Consider the following 22,559-nt stretch of genomic DNA (forward strand, 5'->3'; position numbering starts at 1 on the left):
TAAAAACAATGATTGGGGAGCAATTACTTATAATGTTAATTCATTCAAGTGAAGTTAACCTTCACTGCTGCATTATACTCATCTGCTTAGAAGGCTGCCCTCCCAGCCCACCATCAATCTAACTGCCATTCTGCTACCTGTTATTTATTCCTCAATATCTTCTTAGAGATTATGTCTCTGCAAGACTACATATCTTTTAACATATTTATCTCAACTTTAATTACTTAATTTTTAGCTTAATAATTTAAGGTTTCCACCCCCAGTATGAAAGCTCCAGAAAAGCAGAGACTGTGTCAGTTACAGTCACAGACTCTTCTCCATCCTAGGACCTTGCAGACAGTGCAATGTCAATAAATATTCATTGAGTGAAAAGCAATTCTCTTTCCTGTCTCCCCTAATTTTTTCCAGTCCTCTGTATGGGAGCTCCTGCTGTCTTTTTCTATCACCTTTATTTCTTCTTTTTCCTGTCAACCACCAATCAGTCAAGTGTTGGGAGCAGGGGGATTTTAGCCTACTTTTAGTCAACTATCAAATTCAAAATCCTGGGCAATCATTCATACCCTTAACTTACTTGCATAAATCATTTTCATAAAAGGTATGATTAGAGTGTGTGTGTGTATATGTGCTCAGTTGCTCATGTATAGACTCATGTCTGACTTTTGGTGACCCCATGGACTATAGCCCACCAGGCTCCACTGTCCATAGGATTTTTCCATCTAGAATATTGAAGAGGGTTGCCATTTCCTCCTCCAGGGGATTTTCCTGACCCAGGGATCAAAACTGTGTCTGTATTTAGAGAATGTGTCAGACAAATTAAGGTCTGCAGGAGGAGACAGATACTAATGAATCCCATAAAATTCACAATCCCATAAAAATTTACATAATAAATCCCATAAAAATTTACAATCCCATAAAATTCCCTGACCTCAAGTCCATGTTAGCTACTCTACCACAGACACTGCCCTGAGCTGCTCCACTTCTGAAATTGTACTTCCAATCCTGATTCCCAGACCGTAAATCTGAGCCCTCTACAATTTTTGTTCTGCTGAAGCCAATACATTGAGACACCTAGCTCTTGGCTTTGGCTTTTACCCTAGAAGACAGCTTTGCTCCTGGGTTTACTCCCAAGTTTTCCACTTGATAACCCCTGGGACTTCTCTGTTTCCTTAAGTTTTATCTCCTTCAACTCTGCTTTAGCCACACATGCTTGGCAAATCTTAATCTGGAATATATTTATGTATCTTTCAGTCTCCAATTCTATGACAGCAGTTGAACTTTGTGAGAGAAAATCCCATAAAGGCTTTAATTAGTGGCTTTGCAAACTTGTTGTTTCCTATCTCCATTGGGAACAATGTTCAATGGACACGCCATGTGCCTTTTGTCAGGTTTCTCTCATTTCCACTCTCTCCAGGAATCTTTCTTAACATTGTTTCCTGGTCTCTTGGCAGATGATATTGCTTTGCATTTTTGGAACATTCGGTCTGTCAAAAGTAAAAGCCTTAACTTACTGCTCAGGTGCCAGCACATTTACCCAGAGCCACAAACTATCACTTCCCCTACATTTCTACCCTACAGGAATGAGTGGGAACTTCTCGCATTCTACTACCATTCTTATGATTTACACAATTGTTAATTTACAAACCTCAGGAATGTTTTCTCTGCTGTTGAACATTTCTCCTTGATTCATAACACTTTGTATCATGAGATTAATCTTAGGAAAATATATGTCATTGAGTTCCTTCCATGTGCAAAAGCTTTCAGATATTTCTTCAAGCTTTTAGTAACTTTCTCAATCCTCTCATCTGCTTACTTAAAACTCTGTAACCTAAATCCCTGGTAGGTCAGCTGGTAAAGAATCTGCTTGCAATGCAGGAGACCCTGGTTTGATTTTTCAGGAAGATCCCCTGGAGAAGGGATAGGTTACCCACTCCAGCATTCTTGGGCTTCCCTGATGTCTCAGCTGGTAAAGAATCTGCCTGCAATGCAGGAGACTGGAGTTCAATCTCTGGGTTGGGAAGATCCCCTGGAGAAGGAAATAGCAACCCACTCCAACATTCTGGCTTGGAGAATTCCATGGACTGTATAGTCCATGGGGTTGCAAAGAGGCAAACACAACTGAGCGACTTTCACTTCACTTCAACCTAACTTCACATTAACTATCTAATGTTGTTTTCTACAACTTTAACCTCAGTTCCATTCAGTTCAGTCACTCAGTCTTGTCCAACTCTTTGCGAACCCATGGACTGCAGCACTCCAGGCCTCCTTGTCCATCACCAACTCTCGCAGTTTACTCAAACTCATGTCCACTGAGCTGGTGATGTCATCCAACCATCTCATCCTCTGTCATCCCCTTCTCCTCCCACCTTCAGTCTTTCCCAGCATCAGGATTTTTCCAATGAGTCAGTTTTTTACATCAGGTGGCCAAACTCCCAATTCATAAGGCTTTTGCTTTTTCCCAAATACTTTGCATTTTTTATGCAAAATTATACTTCTTCAATTTTGAAAACTTGGGAAATGAATTCCAATCAAGAAGTCAGCTATGTTAAGTGAATTGAAAGTGTTAGTTGCTCAGTTGTGTCTGACTCTTTGCGAGCCCATGGGCTGGAGCCCATCAGATTCCTCTGTCCATGGGATTTCCCAGGCAAGAATACTGGAGTGGCTTGCCATTTCCTTCTCCAGAGGATTTTCCCAACTCAAGAATGGAAACTGGGTCTCCCACATTGCAAGCAGATTCTTTACAGTCCAAACAACCAAGGAAGATAGCCACTAGCTATTTTAAAGGCATAGATGAACTGTCTGGAATAAAACAATAAAGGAGGTGGCATGTTCCTTACCATTACTAGACTCACAGCCCATTTGAAGGAGCAGATACTTATATACCATCAATTAAATATTGTTATATACAATTGTGAGGGCCATGGACCATGTAGACGGAAATGGTACCCAGAGTGAGGGGTTAAATGGGGTGCTAAAGAAGGCTTTGTAGATGAAATACCAATTACATGAAGAGCTATAGGATGAGAAGGATATTTTAAACAAAAGAGAGTCGGCAGTGAGGAAGCAACAATGTAGGTAATGCTTTTTTGAGATGTTAACAAGCATGTATAGAATACAAAATCTGGTTTGGTGAAGTGCAGATCTAGAAATGGAGTTGGGGTGACAGATGAGGTTGAACAAGTAACTAGCTTATTGTTGCTATGTTAAGAAGCCTATATATTATAAAGAAAGCATGGGGAGATTTGAAGAATTAAGAAATAATAGGGTTAGATTTGACTTTTTATATCAGTCAGTCTCTACACTGACTTCAGGGAAGAGAGAACGTCCAGGGGTGTAAAATGCAGGCAGAGAGCTGAATTAAGAGGAATTCATGTAAAAAGTAATAGCAGCATAAATCAGAGTAGAGGCAATGGGCCTCTAAAATACTCTACCCTGTGGATATGTAAAAATTATCTTAACCATTCCTCTAGTTTTGTGCATTTATATTCTGCCTGGTGAATCTCTAAGAAGTGAATAAAGTGTAAAACATTTCTTACACGTATTTGCCTTCATTTTTTCCCCAAAGAACATCTCATAACACTATGTTTATGTGGTTCACACTGCAAGAAATGCTGATAGAGTATTGTTTAGCAATGAATAAATGCTCAGCCACACACCGAGAATACAAGTTCTTACTTTAAGCCCAAGAGACTTTGATGGATACTATACATATTACTACCAAAAACCACAGTATATTTCTGAAAAATACATATAAGTCAATATCACAACCAAATATGCTTAAGCATTATTTCTTTGTTCAGTGTATCATGTGTTATATTTATAAATATTTGTGTTGCTAAGAAATCTTCCATTTTACTGGTTCTGCTAAAGTGTATTCTCTTTTCTTGTGAGACATGCTAAATGATAGTTGGATGGCATTGCTCAAATTAGAATTATTCTCACTGATTCTCATTCAAGTATGGTACCAAAAATTCAGCAGGCCCAATTTTAGAGAAAAACAAAAATTCATTTAGTGTTATATCTTTCATGGGTAGAGGTTGACTCTTCCTTCCAGACTCTTATTAAAGAAGCAGATGAAGGATTTTGTGGACAAACTTCAATTCATCTCAAGCAGTCTCTGAAAGTTGCTTTCTCACTTTAATTCTCTGATGATAAATGTGGTATAATAATAGTTGACAGCAAGATGGAAAGAAAATATATAAATACATAGAATAAACTACTCACAGACAATCTGATCAATGCATGTGTCTGTGGCTAAGAAATCATTTCTCCCTTGATGCAAATTTAGTTCATTCTATCCCACTGAAAAGTAATCTAACATCATTAGTCTTTCCTCACCTGGTAAAACTGACACAGCATATGCAACGGAATTGAATTTTCTTCTTTAGGAGGAACTGTAATGCAGAAACCATATTACCTCTCAAAGGGAATGCATTCTTTATGCAAATACTTCCCATTTGATAAATACTGTAGAAAACATTTTGAATAACTCACTTGATTATGTATAGAAATGTGTGTTTGATAAATTTATAAAATATATTATTTTTTTAAGGAGTGGCATTTCACCTTTGCTTTCAACTGGTTCTCAAATGTCATAATCCCTAAATGCATATAAAGCTTATTTTATGAAGGTCCCTACTCCTCATCTGTAACAAAGCAGTCTCTTGCTTTTCTGTCAATTATCACTTCAGCATTCTTATTTTAATGGAAATATAATTCCATATATTATTTTATTGTTATAGGTATATGACAGAACAATAAAAGACACTTGGGAAATGGATGGTTCTGTTTAGGGATAAATAAATGATCTTGTTAGATGTAAGCAGTGAATAATGATTTGTTCAACTTCATGACACAGTTTATGTCAGAAGATAGAAGACCTTGGATTGTAGACTGATTTTTACTCCATGTGATACCAGATCAGGTTTGTGTTATCAACAAGTTGCACCATCAAAACTGCACAGAAGGATGAACATTTGTCTTCAAGTGATGGGGGGAGTCAACACAGATAAACTGAAGATGCAGGAGAACAAGTTAGAGGATGTTACAAGAGTTACAAACAGAAATAACAATTGTTGAGAGACTGTATGGATGTGAGATGCAGGTAGCGGCAGCACAATGGGCAAACTGGATGTGATACCAGCAAAACAAAGAGGGTGTGGAAAAATCCAGCCCAGATACATGGGATGAAAGGACATTCCCTGGTCCTTGATTTTGATGAGAAGTCATTTTCCTCATCCTCTCTCACTTTTACCACTCTGTTCTTGCGGTGTGAGTTCTTTACCTTGTCTGTGAATTTATCAAGTGTAACTCAACAGCCTCCTCACAGCACCACTCATCTTACGGAGAAAGCCTGCCTTTTCACTCCTGCAGCAGCATGGATTCAGCCAGCATGGGGCTGGCTCATTCTGTGGTGAGGATTTTTAAGACCACTGGGCTCACAAACATAAAGCCAAGTCTTTCAACCTTGACTTTATCAGTGGTGGAAAAAAAAAAAACACTTTATTTTTTTATTGTTGAAATTTTTTATGACCCAAGTCAGGAAATGGAGTCCTGTTTGGGTGGACCCACTGAAGACCCCAAGAGAAATATCAACTTTTACATTTCTGTAGGTCATCTTGGTAGTGAACAAAGTACTTCATACTGTCTTTCAGAAATAGATGACTTCACTCTAAATCCTGAAATACCTTTAAAGTGATGTGGAATCCTGGGGGCACTCAAAGAGTCACTGAACCATGTTATGAAGAGAAGCAACATGCATTCCAGGTTCATTCTGACAGCAGTATGTGGTGGCAATCAAGATTCAGAGTTATTCATCAGCTTTGGAGTCATGTGAACCAGACTTCAAATCCCATCCCTGACTTACTAACAGCATGGCTACAGATAAGCCATTTAAGGCAGCCATTAGATCCCCAACCTCTGGGATCTAATGACTGATGATCTGAAGTGGAACTGATGTAATAATAATAGAAAGAAAGTGCACAATAAATGTAATGCATTTGAATCACTCCAAAATCATGTCCCCAATGGTCTGTGGAAAAATCGTCTTCTATGAAATTTGTCTCCGGTACCACAAAGTTGGGGACCACTGATCTAAGACATGTGAAGCTCAGTTTACCCATCTATATAATGGGGATCTATTGGCTTACAGGTTACTGTTAGGGTTAAATGGCATATGTGCAGCACAGAGTCCAGGCATGTAAATTAAAGAGAATGATTAATAATGAGTAGAACGTGTCATGCTTAAAGTTGGAGCAAATTTAGGAAGCTTTTGCAATAAATAAGAGTGAAAATATTTTAAAAGTTTTAGCAAGGATGAATAGCAAGTTCAGTTTCAGTGGTACTATGTTTGTAATATTTGTAAAATTGCTCAGAAAAGATTTCCAGCAATGAGACAAAGGGTAAATGATGTAATTTCGCAGGAACCTATTGATTTACATAAGTGAACCAAGGAAAAGAGCATAAAATGAGATAAGAACTAACATTGTTCCCCGGAGAAGACATATTTAGCATGTGAGAAGCAAGAAAGAGAGGTCAGAAACAATAGCAACAAACAACTCAGAACAGAATCACAGAGCAACATATTCAAACAAAACAAGGTGAGCGAGTATCGATACAATAAGGTGATAAGTGATACAAATGAACTTATATACAAAACAGAAACAGATTCGTAGACATAGAAAACAAATTTATGGTTACCAAAGGGGAAAGCTAGGGAAGAGGAATAAATTAGGAGTTTGGAATTAGTACATATACACTATTCACATTACTATATATAAAACAGATAATCTATGGTGACCAACTCTATAGTACATGGAACTACATTTACTATTTTGTAATAACTTATAAAGGGAAATAGTCTAATATATATATATATATATATATACAAATAACTGAATCATGTTGGTGTACACCTGAAACTAGCACAACATTTATAAATCAACTATACTTCAATTAAAAAAAAAAAAAACGTGGTCAATAGCTTTTAAATATCTTAGCAAGAGCTATCATGGTAAGCACTATGAAGGTTTAATATCCTTCATAGAATTTAAAGTTAATTGCTGTTCTAAAGATTATCAGACAATTTGCAAGACAGCTATAAAATTATTTGGTGAAATAATAGGTTAAACAATAGCAACACTGTAAATTATGTATGAAAGTAAATAAAAGCATGCATTCAGTGATATGTACAAAAGCACATTTTTTTCTTTATTCACTAATCTAATGATAACCTCAATAAATCACTTTAAAGCATATTTTATGATAATATATCAGGTTGTCAAGATCCTTGATAAAACAGAATTAATGAAAGATTGCCTAATTATTGCAATGTTGCAATACCATAATTTGTTTTCTTGAGAAGCTATTTCCGTAGTCTTTCAAGCATTATGAGCCCATTTTGCTCTAATTTAAATCACAAGTGGAAAAAAAGTGTCTTTTGACCTATAAGAATGCACTTTCTCTCTAGCTGCTATACTAAATTGAAACTTAACATCTCCAAACAGTAGTTTTTAAACTCAAGTTCTTTTGCTGCTATTGACTGAAACACATTGAACATGAAAAGGAAAATTTTCCCAAGAAGAGTTGATGGAGCCTTACTTTTAACTACTGCATGTCTCTCTCTTCTGGCCCACCATGTGAAAGAGACTTTCTCCCACAATGTATAATTCAGAGAAAATAATTTAGTTAAAAAGAGAGCATGAGCTGCTCACTGGGGCAAATTGTTTTGGGTATTCTAAATACTTTCAGAAATGCCGGCTGTTGGAATAAACGTGTCCTTCTAATTCATACAGAACCTAAAGATTATGGAGTTAAGATTAGCTTATCCCCAGAATGATGGTTCCTGGACTTCCCTGGTGGCTCAGTCGGTAAAGCGTCTGCCTACCATGCTGGAGACCTGGGTTCGATTCCTGGCTCGGGAAGATCTCCTGGAGAAGGAAATGGCAACCCACTCCAGTACTCTTGCCTGGAAAATCCCAAGGACAGAGGAGCCTGGTGGGCTATAGTCCATGGGGTCGCAAAGGGTCAGACATGACTGAGTGACTTCACTTTCTAAAAATCACATCCTGGACCTTTTCAAGTTCTAAATGTAATAAGACTCCAATATCCCCAACACTATTTTCTCCAGGATGTCAGGTAATTTTTGTGGATTTTCTTTCTAGAAATTTAGCAGAACAGTTCATTAAAAAAACAATAAACACAAAACATCCTGCCTTCTTCTTAAAACTCATTCTTCTCTGGTATCTGTGACACATGCCTTTTCTGATTTTTCTCTTCTCTCTCCAGACCTAGATGTTATAGCTGCTATTCCATTTGGATGTTACATAGTGTTCAAAACTAACACTTGATATATTTCAATTTCAGTAACAGATATCACATTCTTATTTGCACATAAGAGAAGTTATGGAGTTTTACTTATTTTCTCCCCTTCTTATATTTACCTAGAATCAGAGTTCTGTCATCTCTGATCTCTATCTGCAGTGTCAATACCTACTTCAAATCTACATAATCTCTTACTTTGTCTTCAATAGATTTTAGCTAACCTCTTCTGCAACCTAATATTAGAGTGATCTTTCTTTAAAAAAAGGAAAAAAAGTCAATTTTCTCATTGAAAATATTTTAGTCTTTGCTGATTACACTTAGGACAATATTTTAAATTATTTCCCTGATCTATCAGGCTCTTTATGACTTTGTCCTTGCCCATTTCTATAACTTTAATGCAAACTTCTTAGCCCATTTCACGTACATTGTTTTGAAAGTGTTTTGTTTCCATTTGTCAAATCTGTTGCCTCATATTCTTTCTGTAGTATCAGCTTCTTAAGACTGAGACTGGGCCTGATCAAAATTCTGACACTCAGCACTTAATTATCTAAAAAATGAGTGCATTATTCAGAATAGCTTTAACATCAGTTGCGATTTAATGAAATAATATTTTGGGCACTAAAATGTAGTGAATAAATTAATATCTAAAATGTCTTTAGTTACATATACATTTTTTCCCTATATATGAAAGTGTTTTCTCTAACTTTCTAAGATCAAATTGTTATTTTCTGCATTTTGGACTAATACAGTATCAAGTTATTTTGCAAAGTAGTGCAGACGAGGAAATAAAGGAACAAAAAGAAGCCCAAGGAAATAATGAATTTTACATTTAGCACTTTATCTTTAAGGTCTTTCTGGAAGAGAAGATCATGAAAGCAGGTGTCAAATGTGATTTATAAGAGGCTAATAAAATGACTTCTCTCTCTTGCTTGCCTCTGGAAATATTTAAGTTTATATTTAATTCAGAAGAAGAAAAAAAAAAGAAGAAGAGAGGCAGAAATAGAATGTTGTACTCTGGGCTACAGTTTCAAACCTGACCCCTTGCTTTATCATTTGAGGGCATTTATCGAAGCTCCTCAGTTCCATACATGAACATTTGATATTTGTGTACATATGCATTGTGCATTCTATTCAATATCATTTATTTGCATGCTACTTGTATCTTGAAATTGTATTTTAATTATAATACATTTCCATATATAGATCATACACTTAAAATTAACACTCTTAGTAATATAAAGTATTAATATATTTAATTTGCCAATATCTCAAATCATTAATTAATTTAATGAGAACTTTCTATGTGACAGACTCACATATTTCAACAAATTATGCAGGCAATTTAAAAGCAAAGGCTTGCAAATATTTTAAATATGTTTAGAAATTATGTTCAACTTTCGAACTTATCAAATATATTCAAAATTATATATATATGTGTGCACATATGTTTTAAGTATAAATATTTGGATATTTTATAAAAAATGAAACTAAAACAATGTTTAACAATGTAAAAAGTAAATGGCATACTCAAATATTACTGTTTGAAAATAATTTAGCAAAATTGCTTACGAAAGAAAATAAGCAATATGTAATAGGAGCATCAGATGTCCACAAACTCTTGTTTAAAGCAAGTAATGAAACCATAACCTTAGGAATGAATTCAAAATACAGAAAAAAATAAATAGTCACACTATAAGATGTATACTCCAGGAATTTTTAAGTGCAAAATTTAGAGAAAATTAAAAGTTGAACCACAGGTATTTTCATATAGTATAATATAAAGTGAAAGAAACAGTACAAATTTCTGTTTATAGTGTGCTCACAACTGCATTATATAAGTAAAAACTGCATCAAAAGAGGTTGAAGCTAACCAATCCAAAATTAAATCAAGTATATGTATTTTTAAAATAGCACAATTTTAACTAAAATAGGCTTTTTTCTTCAAGTTAGAGATACTTATATAAAGATAGTGCTTGAAATGAAACGAGGAAAACATCATGAAGCTAGTCTTCCATTTTTCTTATTCTATTCATCAAAGACCTCCACCTTTCACCCCCACCTTCAATCCATCTTGTTCTCTTTCTCTCTCTTTCTTTTTTTAACTTTTCTGGTATTCATTTATCAATATCAATGAATTGGTCAAACCAAAAACATAAGCTCCACCTTTTCCTTCTTTTACTATTTCATATGTTTATATCTCTTGTAGATTTAATGTGTAAATCTCTCTAGAACTTGATCTTTTCTTCAAAATCATGGATATTGTTTTAGTTTATCTTCTTATCAGCTTTCACCCAGTTGTGTCTGAACCTGCTTATATGACATTCTAATGTATGTTCCACCTCCTTCAAAAATTTAATTTCCATGATATTGTCAAAGTGATTTCCTAATAACTTGGTGTGATTATTAGTGTTTTGGTCATATTTTTTCAATGACTCTGTATCATTAACTGGGCAACTATATAAACCCATTAGCATGATTAAGTGGCTTATATTCTGCCTCTTCAAATACCTTACCTGAAATAAAACAAATTGCTATAATTTCTCAATGCAGCACTCTCTATGAGTGTGTTCATTTGTAAACACTAGACTCCCTTCTTGGTGTGCCCTGTATGGACAAGCCTTTGTATCGACCCCAGACATACTTATTCATCTGTTCTCAGAAACTATCACCTCCTTTAGTTCTCCTGGACAGATCACCTCCTTTGATTCTCCTGGACAGATATTGACAGTGCTACCCTTGTATTATGAGTCATCTAATGCAGAAACTATTTCATTGTGAAAAGACAATAAATGATGTTGATTTCACTGAGCAGCTCTGAGGAAGAATGTAGTAATGTGTGCAAATATTTTAAAACAGGTATTCAGTGCATTAATTAACTATTACAGAAAAGAAGTATTAATATATAGATGTTATTTGAATATTGGCTTGACATTAAGGCAGATCACAGATTACTTGTTGTGTGATAATCACAAGCTTCTTAATCTACGAGTCTCAGTTTTTATTAAACTTTTTTTATCAGCAAAATAGAAACAATACCCTTGTTGTGACTATGGCTGACTCCCATTCCACCTAATTTCCCAGCTCTCAGTCCTGAGTGTTCTAACAGCACAGGTTCTCAACCAAGGGTGATTTTACCTTCTGGGGAATTGTCAGCAATGCCTTAAGACCGTTGGTCTTCACAGCTTGAGAGTGTTACTAGTGTTTAATAAGTAGAAATCAAGAATGTGGATAACATCCTACAATGCACTGAAAGCCCTCCAGAACAAAGAGTGATCTGACTCAAAGAATCAATAGAGTCAAATTGAGAAACTTGGTCTAATAACCAGCCATGTATATCCCAGACACTAAGCCAATTTTAAGACACCAGCCTGTGGCATTCTCCCACAGGTAAGGATCAGTCTAGCATGTGCTTCCCAGAAGACTCAATGGTAAAGAATCTGACTTCCAAAGCAGGAGATGCAAGTTTGATCCCTGGGTCTGGAAGATCCCCTGGGGGAGGAAATGGCAACCCAAAGCAGTATTCTCACCTGAAAAATCTCATGGACAGAGAAGCCTGTCAGGCTACAGTCCATGGGGTCACAAAGAGTTGGACACAACTGAGCACATATGTACAGTGTATGGCTTAAGTTGATATAATTATTCTTAAATGTAGAAAGTTGTGTTCAAATGTGGAGTCTCCATCTCACCCTGTCCAACCCTCTCCACTCATCACTAATCTTTCTTCCCCCTCTACTTATTTATTTTCCTCCAGTTTCTACTCTGTCTCTAGAAGAGGCCGTACAATGCATTCACCATCCGGTGCGTAGTGCAGTATCTGGCACATTCTAATTGACGTATGAATGGCAATTAACTGTTTAATTGCCTTGGTTTTATGCTTGTCTTTTCACAAAACAATAAAGAATATTTTTACATTATAAATATAAAATATTATTTGCTCTCTCATACATATAATCTGATTAGAAGATATGCCGGCACAAACACACACACACACACACACAAATATCTGGCTTCCAAAGTTTGTTCTGTCTGTTTAAAATTACATCACGGTGTTCATGCATCAAGGATTTTTTTTTTTTCTTCTGTTAAGCCATATAGCAGTATATTCCAAGTGTCTGGAAGAAAAAAATGTCTGGCATATACTTGACTCTCAATAAATTCTCAATGACTGAATAACTATCTCTAATCTTTCTGAGCCACAATAATTTCTATAAAATAGGGCTAAATAATACTTACCTATAGGTTTTATTAGGATGCAATTAAAATAAGTTAAATGTTGGTCACAGGTGCTCAATATACATTAATTCCTTTCTGTCTCTATTTTTTCAAACAATTATCTGGTAGAGAAACATCTCAGATAGCTGGATAGTAATTCATGGTCACATAATGTAAACAAGCCTCAAAAGAATGACAGACACAGAAGAAAGTAAACCTCGATCTGTTAAGATGCCTTAATAATGTGGAGATTTGTTTTAAATCAGAAGTTTCACTTAAAAATAAATTATAATTTAATATTTATTTTTAAAAAATATAGCCACTTTTTGAAAGCCATAGTCTTAGTAAAGAAATATTGTCTTCACATTACTTTCCCAAGTTAGAATTGACTATTATGTATGAATAGTCATAGTATGAATATGTATGAATAGTGAATGTATGATTACTCTTTTAAACAAGTTATGCACAACTATCTTATCTATAAAACCAAATACTCTTTGAATGAATTATAATTGTTTGGTCTTATAAAATTTTATAATGACATTTATTCACACATACTACAGGTATTAATACAAGTATTAATACAGGTATTAATTAATAATTATATATTATTTATTATATATAATATATTATATTACTATTATATATAATAATTAATAATAATTAATACAGGTATTAATACCTTACATAGTGAATATAAAACATAACAGTTGCTAGCCAACTAGTTTGTATATCTTTTCATTGTTATTACTTTTCCATAGACTTAAGTACCTTCAATTTTCAAAACTCAAGAAAAAGTTTTGTTTGTTTTACAGACTAGCAAATTCTTAATTTGTGGAAATTTTGGTATTTAAATTTTTATTGGCAAATTTTATAATCTATTAGAAGAATAACTGAAATCAAGATTGTAAATGTGCCACAGTTTTCAAAATGTAGCGCAGTAAAAGCAACAGACAATTGCCTAATATGTTGTGTAAAATAGTCATGCATATGTTTCCAAATGTAATTGTCATGACATTTCACAGTGCAAGGTACACAAGAATTAATATTCTACAATTGAAATGAAAAGAGACAGATATCAAATGTTTGCTTAACAAATGCTGGTTTAAATCTTATGCAAGCAGTTCATGGGCTTCCCAGGTAGTTCAGCTGGTAAAGAATCTGCCTGCAATGCAGGAGAACCTGGTTCGATTCCTGGGTCAAGAAGTTCCCCTGGAGAAAGGATAGGTTACCCACTCCAATACTCTTGGGCTTCCCTGGTGGCTCAGACGGCAAAGAATCTGCCTGTGATGCAGGAGACCTGGGTTCAAGACCTGGGTTCAATCCCTGGGTTGGGAGGAGGGCATGGCAACCCACTCCACTATTCTTGCCTGGAGAATCCCCATGGACATAGGAGCCTGCTTGGCTACAGTCCATTGGGTCTCAATGAGTTGGACACGACTGAGTGACTAAGAACAAGAGTTCACTTTCCAAATCAATTTATTGTTAATATAATGAATATGTAAATTGAAATTATGACCAAGCAACAGGTTTGAATCATGGCTTTTGCTTCTATTAACAGTGCAAGTTTGGACAGGTTACTAACATCACTGACATCATTTCTCAGGTGGTAGAATGGGGATAATCATACTGTAACCCAAAGTGTTTGCATGAAACTAGTCCTTTGATTCAATGAAAGCACAAAGAGAAGCATCTGGCACATCATAAATATGCAGTCATGAAAAAAACTATTACTACTCCAATGATCTTCATCTCATAATGATCATTTCATCAATGATCATATGAAAATTAATTTTAGCCACGAACCTGGTATGGTTTATACATTTTACAACTACATTATTTAATTCACACCTACCTATATTGCTTAGCAGAAATACAAAGTTCATTGATTTCCAGAAAAGTCCTTCATAGCCTAATGTGATGTCTTTAAGAATGTTTCCCTTCAAGATCATTATAAAATTCTATATACCTGATCTCCTTTTTCAAAAAAAAGATTCAGAAAGTCTAAGCAAGTCTATACACTATTCAATATATGTATGTATGCATACTATTCAACCAGACATATCTTGGAGATACTGTGGGTTTGATTCCAGACAACCACTTGCAGTAAAGTGAATACTGCAAATAAAGTAAGTCACACCAATTTTGGGGGTTCCCAAAGCATATAAAAGTTACTCTAGTACATTGTTTGTAATAGCAGCAAACTCCAGGAGATAGTGAGGGACAGGAAAACCTGGAGTGCTACAGTCCATGGGGTTGCAAAGAGTCAGACATGATTTAGTGACTGAATGATGAGCAAGAAAGAAAAGGCTAGCTATTATCTGAGCTTTTGGCGAGTTGTAATCTTTTCACTGGTGGAAACTATTGCCTTGATGCTGGTGCCTGCTGGCTGATCAGGTTAGTGGTTGCTGAAGGTTGGGGTGGCTGTGGCAAATTTCTAAAATAAAAAAACAAGTTTTGCTACATGGACTGACTCTTCCTTTCAGAGGCTAGTTCTCTGTAGCATGCAATTCTGTTTGATAGCATTTTACCCACAGTAGCATGTCTTTCAAAATAAGACTCAATTCCCAAACTTTGCCATAGCTTTATTACTTTTAATGTTCATATAATATTATAAATTCTTTGTTGTCATGTCAATAATCATCACAGCTTCGTTACCAGGAATAGATTCTATCTCATGAAATCAACTTTCTTTGATCATCCATAAAAAACAAACCTTTATCCATTAAATTTTTATCAGTCACATCTTTAGTCTTATCTTCTAATTCTAGTTCTCACGCTATTTCACTGCATCTGCAGTTATTTCCTCCACTGAAGTCTTAAACCTTTCAAATCATTCACAAGGGATGGAGTCAACTTCCACACTCTAGTAAATGTTGATATTTTAATCTTTTCCTACAAATCAGAAATGTTATTAATGGCATCTAAAATGGTTAGTTCCTTGCAGAAGGCTTTCAATTTCTTTTGGTCAGATCAATCTAAAGAATTACTATATGGCAGCTATTCGGTTCAGTTCAGTTCAGTCGCTCAGTCATGTCCAACACTTTGCAACCCCATGGACTGCAGCATGCCAGGCTTTCCTGTCCAACAGCAACTCCTGGACCTTACTCAAACTCATGTCCATTGAGTCAGTGATGCCATCCAACCATCTCATCTTCTGTCATCCCCTTCTTCTCCCACCTACAATCATTCCAGCATCAGGGTCTATCCCAATGAGTCAGTTCTTCACATCAGGTGGCCAAAGTATTAGGGTTTCAGCTTCAGCATCAATCCTTCCATTGAATATTCAGGACTGATGGCCTTTAGGATTGACTAGTTGGATCTCCTTGCAGTCCAAAGGACTCTCAGGAGTATTTCTTAACAACACAGTTCAAAAGCATCAATTATTCAGTGCTCAGCTTTCTTCATAGTCCAACTCTCACATCAATACATGCCTACTGGAAAAACCATAGCTTTGACTACATGTACCTTTGTTGGCAAAGTAAGGTCTTTAGTTTTTAATATGCTGTCTAGGTTGGTCATAGCTTTTCTGCCAGGAGCAAGCATCTTTTAATTTCATGGCTGCAGTCACTATCTGCAGTGATTTTGGAGCCCAAGAAAATAAAGTATGTCTCTTTTTCCATTGTTTCCCCATCTATTTGCCATGAAGTGATGGAACCAGATGCCATGATCTTAGTTTTCTGAATATTGAGTTTTAAGCACCTTTTTCACTCTTCTCTTTCACTTTCATCTAGAAGCTCTTTAGTTCTTATCTTTCTGCCATAAGAGTGGTGTCATCTGCATATCTGAGGTTATTGATATTTCTCTTAGCAATCTTGATTCCAGCTTGTGCTTCATCCAGCCCAGCATGTCTCATGATGTACTCTGCATATAAGTTTAAAAAAACAGGGTGGCAATATACAGCTTTGATGTACTCCTTTCCTGATTTGGAACCAGTCTGTTGTTCCATGTCCAGTTCTGTTTCTCCTTTACCTGCACACAGATTTCTCAGGAGCCAGGACAGGTGGTCCAATATTCCCACTTCTTGAAGAATTTTCCACACTTTGTTGTGATCCACACAGTCAAAGGCTTTTGCATAGTCAATAAAGCAGAAGTAGATGTTTTCCTGGAACTCTCATGCTTTTTCAATGATCCAACGGATGTTGGCAATTTGATCTCTGGTTCCTCTGCCTTTTCTAAATCCAGCTTAAACATCTGGAAGTTCATGGTTCATGTACTGTTGAAGCCTGGCTTAGAGAATTTTGAGTATTCATTTACTAGCATGTGAGATGAGTGCAATTGTGCAGTAGTTTGAGCATTCTTTGGCATTGCCTTTCTTTGGATTGGAATGAAAACTGACCTTTTCCAGTCCTTGTGGCCACTGCTGTTTTCCAACTTTGCAGGCATATTGAGAGAAGCACTTTAACAGCATCATCTTTCAGGATTTGAAATAGCTCAACTGAAATTTCATCACCTCCATTAGGTTTGTTCATCATGATGCTTCCTAAGGCCCACTTGAGTTCGAAGTCCAGGATGCCTGGCTGTAGTTGAGTGATCACATCATCATGGTTATTATGGAGATAAGGTCATGAAGATCTTTTTTGTACAGTTCTGTGTTCTTGCCATGTGTTCTTAATATCGTCTGCTTCTGTTAGATCCATACCATTTCTGTCCTTTATTGTGCCCATTTTTGTATGAAATGTTCCCTTGGTATCTCTAATTTTCTTGAAGAGGTATCTAGTCTTTCCCATTCTATTGTTTTGCTCTATTTCTTTGCATTCTCTTTTTCTTTTCTTCTATCTCTTTCTCTATTTCTTTGATCACTGAAGAAGGCTTTATCTCACCTTGCAATTCTTTGGAACTCTGTATTCAAATGGGTATATCTTTCCGTTCCTCCTTTGCTTTTTGCTTCTCTTCCTTTCTCAGCTGTTTGTAAGGCCTCTGCAGACAACCATTTTGCCTTTTGGCATTTCTTTTTCTTGGGGATGGTCTTGCCTCCTGTACAATGTCACGAACCTCTGCCCATAGTTCTTCAGGCACTCTGTCTATCAGATCTAATCCCTTGAGTCTATTTGTCACTTCCACTGTATAATCATAAGGGATTTGATTTAGGTCATACCTGAATGGTCAAGTGGTTTTCCCCACTTTCTCCAATTTAAGTCTGAATTTGGCAAAAAGGAGTTCATGATCTGAGCCACAATCAGCTCAGTCTTGTTTTTGCTGATTGTATACAGCTTGTCCAATTTGGCTGCAAATAATATAATCAATCTGATTTCAGTATTGACCATCTGGTGATACCCACGTGTAGAGTCTTGTAGAGTCTTCTCTTGTGTTGTTGGAAGAGGAAGTTTGCTATGACCAGTACATTCTCTTAGCAAATCTCTGTTAGCTTTTGACCTGCCATATTTTGTACTCCAAGGCCAAATTTTCCTGTTACTCCAGGTATCTATTGACTTCCTACTTTTGCATTCCAGTCCCCTATAATGAAAAGGACATCTTTTTGGGGTATTAGTTCTATGTCTTCTAGGTCTTCATAGAACCGTTCAACTTCTGCTTCTTCAGCATTACTGATCAGGGCCTAGACTTGGATTACTGTGATATTGAATGATTTGCTTTGGAAACAAACAGAGACCATTCTGTTGTTTTTGAGATTGCATCCAAGTGCTCCATTTTGGACTCTTTTGTTGACCATGATGGCTACTCCATTTCTTCAAAGGGATTCTTGCCCATAGTAGTAGATATAATGGTCATCTGAGTTAAAGTCACCCATTCCAGTCCGTTTTAGTTCGCTGATTCCTAAAATGTCGATGTTCACTCTTGCTATTTCCTGTTTGACCACTTCCAGTTTGCCTTGATTCATGAACCTAACATTCCAGGTTCCTATGCAATATTGCTCTTTATAGCATCAGACTTTACCTCCATCACCAGTCACATCCACAACTGGGTGTTGTTTTTCTTTGGCTCCATCTCTTCATTGTTTCTGGAGTTATTTCTCCACTGATCTCCAGTAGCATATTGGGCACCTGCTGACCTGGGGAATTCATCTTTCAGTGTCCTATCTTTCTACCTTTTCATACTGTTCGTGGGGTTCTCATGGCAAGAGTACTGAAGTGGTTTGCCGTCTTCAGTGAACCACATTTAATCAAAACTCTCCACCATGAACTGTCCATCTTGGGTCGCCCTACAGAGCATGAGTTTTATGAAATACATTTCTTAAATAATAAAACTTAACTTTTGAAGTTATTCATTTAGTCATAGACTGCAGAATGGATGTTTTAGTAACAGGCATGAAAACAATGCTAATCTTGTCATACATTTTCATAAGCGCTCTTGGGTGACTAAGTGCACTGTCAAGGAGCACTAATATTTTGAAAAGAATCTTCTTTGCTGAGCAGCAGGTCTCAGTAGTGGGCTTTAAATCTTCAGTGAACCTTGTTGTAAACAGATGGGCTGGTTTTGCTCTTAAAATATTGAGCACAGGCAGAGTAGAGTTAGCATGAATCTTAAGATCCCTAGGATTTTCAGAATGGAAAAAGTATTGACTTCAAATTAAAGTCACCAGCTGTATTAGCTCTTAACAAGAGTCAGTCCACCCTTTGAAGTTTTGAAGCCAGGAATTGACTCTTCTTCTCTTGCTATGAACGTCGTATCTTATTCCAATAGAAGGCTGTTTCTTCTGCAATAAAAATGTGTTGTTTAACGTAGCCACCATCATCGATTATCATAGATAGATACTCTGGATGGCTTGCTGCAGCATCTACATCAGCTCTTGCTTCGCCTTTCTCTGTTTGGTTATAGAGATGACTTCTTTGCTTAAACCTCATGGACCAACTTCTGCTAGCTTCAAAAGTTTCTTCAGCACAACTTCCTCACCACTCTCAGCTGTCACAGAATTGATGAGTTTTGCTCTGGATGAAGCTTTGGCTTCAGGGAATGTTAATGAGAACTGGCTTAAGTTAATAAGAACTGACTCATTGGTAAAGACCCTGATGTTGGTAAACATTGAAGGCAGGAGGAGAATGGAATGACACAGGATGAGATGGTTGGATGGCATCACCAATTCAATGGACATGAGCTTGAGCAAGCTCCGGGAGTTGGTGACGGACGTGGAATCCTGGCGTGCTGCAGTCCATGGGGTCGCAAAGAGTTGGGCATGACTCAGTGACTGAACTAAGGGAATGTTGCTACTTTTGTGAATTTCTGTTCACACTACTAAACTTTCTCCTTATCTGTAATAACAATGTTTTGCTTTGTTACCATTTATATGTTCACTGGAGTAACAATTTTAATTTCCTTACTGTTTGGCACAAGAGACCTAGCTTTTTCCCTAGCTTGGATTTCGCTATGCCTCCTTCGCTAATCTTAATTATTCCTATCTTTTGATGTAAAGTGAGAGACATGCAATTCTTTCACTTGATCACTTAGAGGCAAGGTTAGAGTTACTAACTGGGTTAATTTCAATATTGTTTTATCTTAGGAAATAGGGAGGCCTGAGGTGAAGGGGAGGGATGGAGTAAGAGCTGGTTGGTGGAGCATTCAGACACACAAAGCATTTATTGGTTGCATTTTCCAATTTATATGGGTGCAGTTGTTGGTGCCTCTAAAACAAACAGAATAGTAACATAAGAAATCACTGATATCAGGTCACCATAACAAATATAATAATCATGAAATAGCTATAAATATGGGAAGAATTACCAAAAAGTGACACAGAGACTTAAAGTGAGTAAATGCTGCTGGTAAAATGGTGTTGATAGATTTTCTTGGTGCAGGATTACCACAAACCTTTCATTTATACAAAATGCAGTATCTGTGAAGCACAATAAAGTGAAGTGCAATGACATAAGCAATGAATGTATATAAATTCTGTATCAGTTCTATAATTTTTATTTAATTTTAAGGACTGCATGTTTAGTGTATAGGTTTTTTGTTTTATCACATGTTTAATAACATATTTCTTTTATATATAAAAGAAATTATTAATATAATCATTAATAAATGCCATACATTAGAATATTTGTATATATGAAAAACATTATTTAATATATCTATAGTTATGATTATTCACTCTTGTTTTCTTGGTTCTCATTTCTCTTAAGAGTCATTATGCAAAATACATATATTTTTATTTGGAGTTGTATTTGACGAAAAAATTTTTCTTCTTTCCAGTGGGACTACATAGAGACTTAAGGTTAACCTTTGTGCTGCTTGCTCTTTCCTGGTGCCTGGTGGCATGCTATCACACAAATACCATTTTAAATAAAATCACTGTGTGAGGTTTTACATATTGTGAGTATCATGTGAACTAAAGCCACTATCTCAGGAGAGATATTTGCAATTATTATTTTTAAGAGTATTTTCTTCTTACCTGCCTACTGCCAAGATTGAGATGAATAGTTATGGCTTCCTCTAGCAGTGGGCTTCCCTAGTGGCTTAGATAGTAAGGAATTTATCTGCAATGCAAGAGACCCAGGTTTGACCCCCGAATCAGGAAGATCCCCTGCAGAAGGGCATGACAACTCACTCTAGTATTCTTGCCTGGAGAATTCCATGGAGAGAGGAGCTTAGCGGGCTACAGTCCATGGGGTTGCAAAGAGTCAGACATGACCAAGCTACTAACACTTTCCTCTAGAAGTAGACGTTTCTAGTTCATGGAGGTTATGCATTTGAAAGTCTCAATGTTAGGTAAGGCTGTTCTATCAGATTCTCCTTTTACATAAAATTTTTGCTGAAAATATTCAAGCTCAATATGATTACATTTGGCCAGTTCTTGCTGATCAGTTGGTAGCTTCAAGGTCATTTTTTGTTGTTATATAATTTTGGATTCCCACTATTAATTTACTTTTGGCTTATGAAGATTTTTTCCCCCATTTAACTGATTAATTTACTAAAGTGTTTCAAGCTTTACATGACATTTGGTCGCATTATGTTTCCATTTGGATAATGGTTTATGGTTTATGTTATTTATTGCATCATACAATTACAACTGGAAGTCATTCTTTTTCTATTTTAGAAAATGTTCAGTTTACGCATATCTTCTTATTTCTAGTATAGCACTACTCATAAAACTGTGAAGATATGAAATTTATGATAAATTTGTTGCAAATTAAATGTTTTAATAAAAAAGACAAAATTGTATACATAAATTCAAGCAAAAATGTGCTGATCCTGGAATGACATATAAAATGTAAAATCTGGGCCTTGTATTATTAAATAAGATGTCAAAAACATTCTTAATGACATTTTTCTAGGCAAGCTTTATGGCTCTGTTTTTAATATTTCATAGAATACATACACATCATTTAAATATTTTTTGCACACATTTTCTGGGTTATCATCAGGAGGACATCTTACAGTATGCTTGATCAATGAAGAAAATTTAAAAAGAGAAGATTTCAAGTGATGATTACGGTAGCAGTGTTTGCCTTTCCATCACTTTTTTATTTTTGATGAATAATTATCTCTCTTTGAATAGCACTCTAGGGTAGCTATAGTTCATATCTTAAGATAAATCCTAATTAAAACCAAAATATATTATGCCACAATACAGAGTTAAAATTTATTGTTTTTGTTTAAATGGCTAGTAATCAAATGTTCATTTTTTGGTAATTTAAATATTTTCAACACCAGAGTTATTTATTGTATTAAATTTTACAGTAAAACCATCACCACTCCTTCTGTATGCTACTGCAAAGGCAGTAATATGTATTATAAATAAGAAACATGATGCTTTTTATATTTAGATATAATTATATTTTTAAAATGTTAGATAAATATATATTTACTCAGTTAGTGAGAGAATAATTCCACCTTCTTTAATATAAACATTTAAATGTTGTATACCCCCACTACTTTTCTAAAAAATGTATTAATAGCATTTTCGAGTAACTTACCAAAAATTTAATCTGAAGGTCATTTTTAAGTGCACATATATTTTTATTTAAACATTTCTATACATATTTATACAGACTTATCAATCTATTTATAATTCTATAATCAACAGTAACATGAGTTATTTTTTTCCCCTTCCCTTCCTAGCTTGGTTGACA

At 35.7% G+C, this 22,559-nt stretch overlaps 1 protein-coding gene and 1 non-coding gene across 5 annotated transcripts in view; one reads left to right on the forward strand and one right to left on the reverse strand.

Annotated features, from left to right (window-relative positions):
- The window catches only part of FSTL5 (follistatin like 5), an 864,807-nt gene that overhangs the window by 506,756 nt on the left and 335,492 nt on the right, over positions 1–22,559 (reverse strand). The gene's annotated exons all lie outside the window — the stretch shown is intronic.
- On the forward strand, positions 7,848–7,919 carry TRNAG-ACC. The gene has a single exon. It is a non-coding gene; the product is annotated as a tRNA-Gly (tRNA).

Source organism: Cervus elaphus, chromosome 5 (assembly GCF_910594005.1).
Source record: "Cervus elaphus chromosome 5, mCerEla1.1, whole genome shotgun sequence".
Classification (NCBI taxonomy): domain Eukaryota; kingdom Metazoa; phylum Chordata; class Mammalia; order Artiodactyla; family Cervidae; genus Cervus; species Cervus elaphus.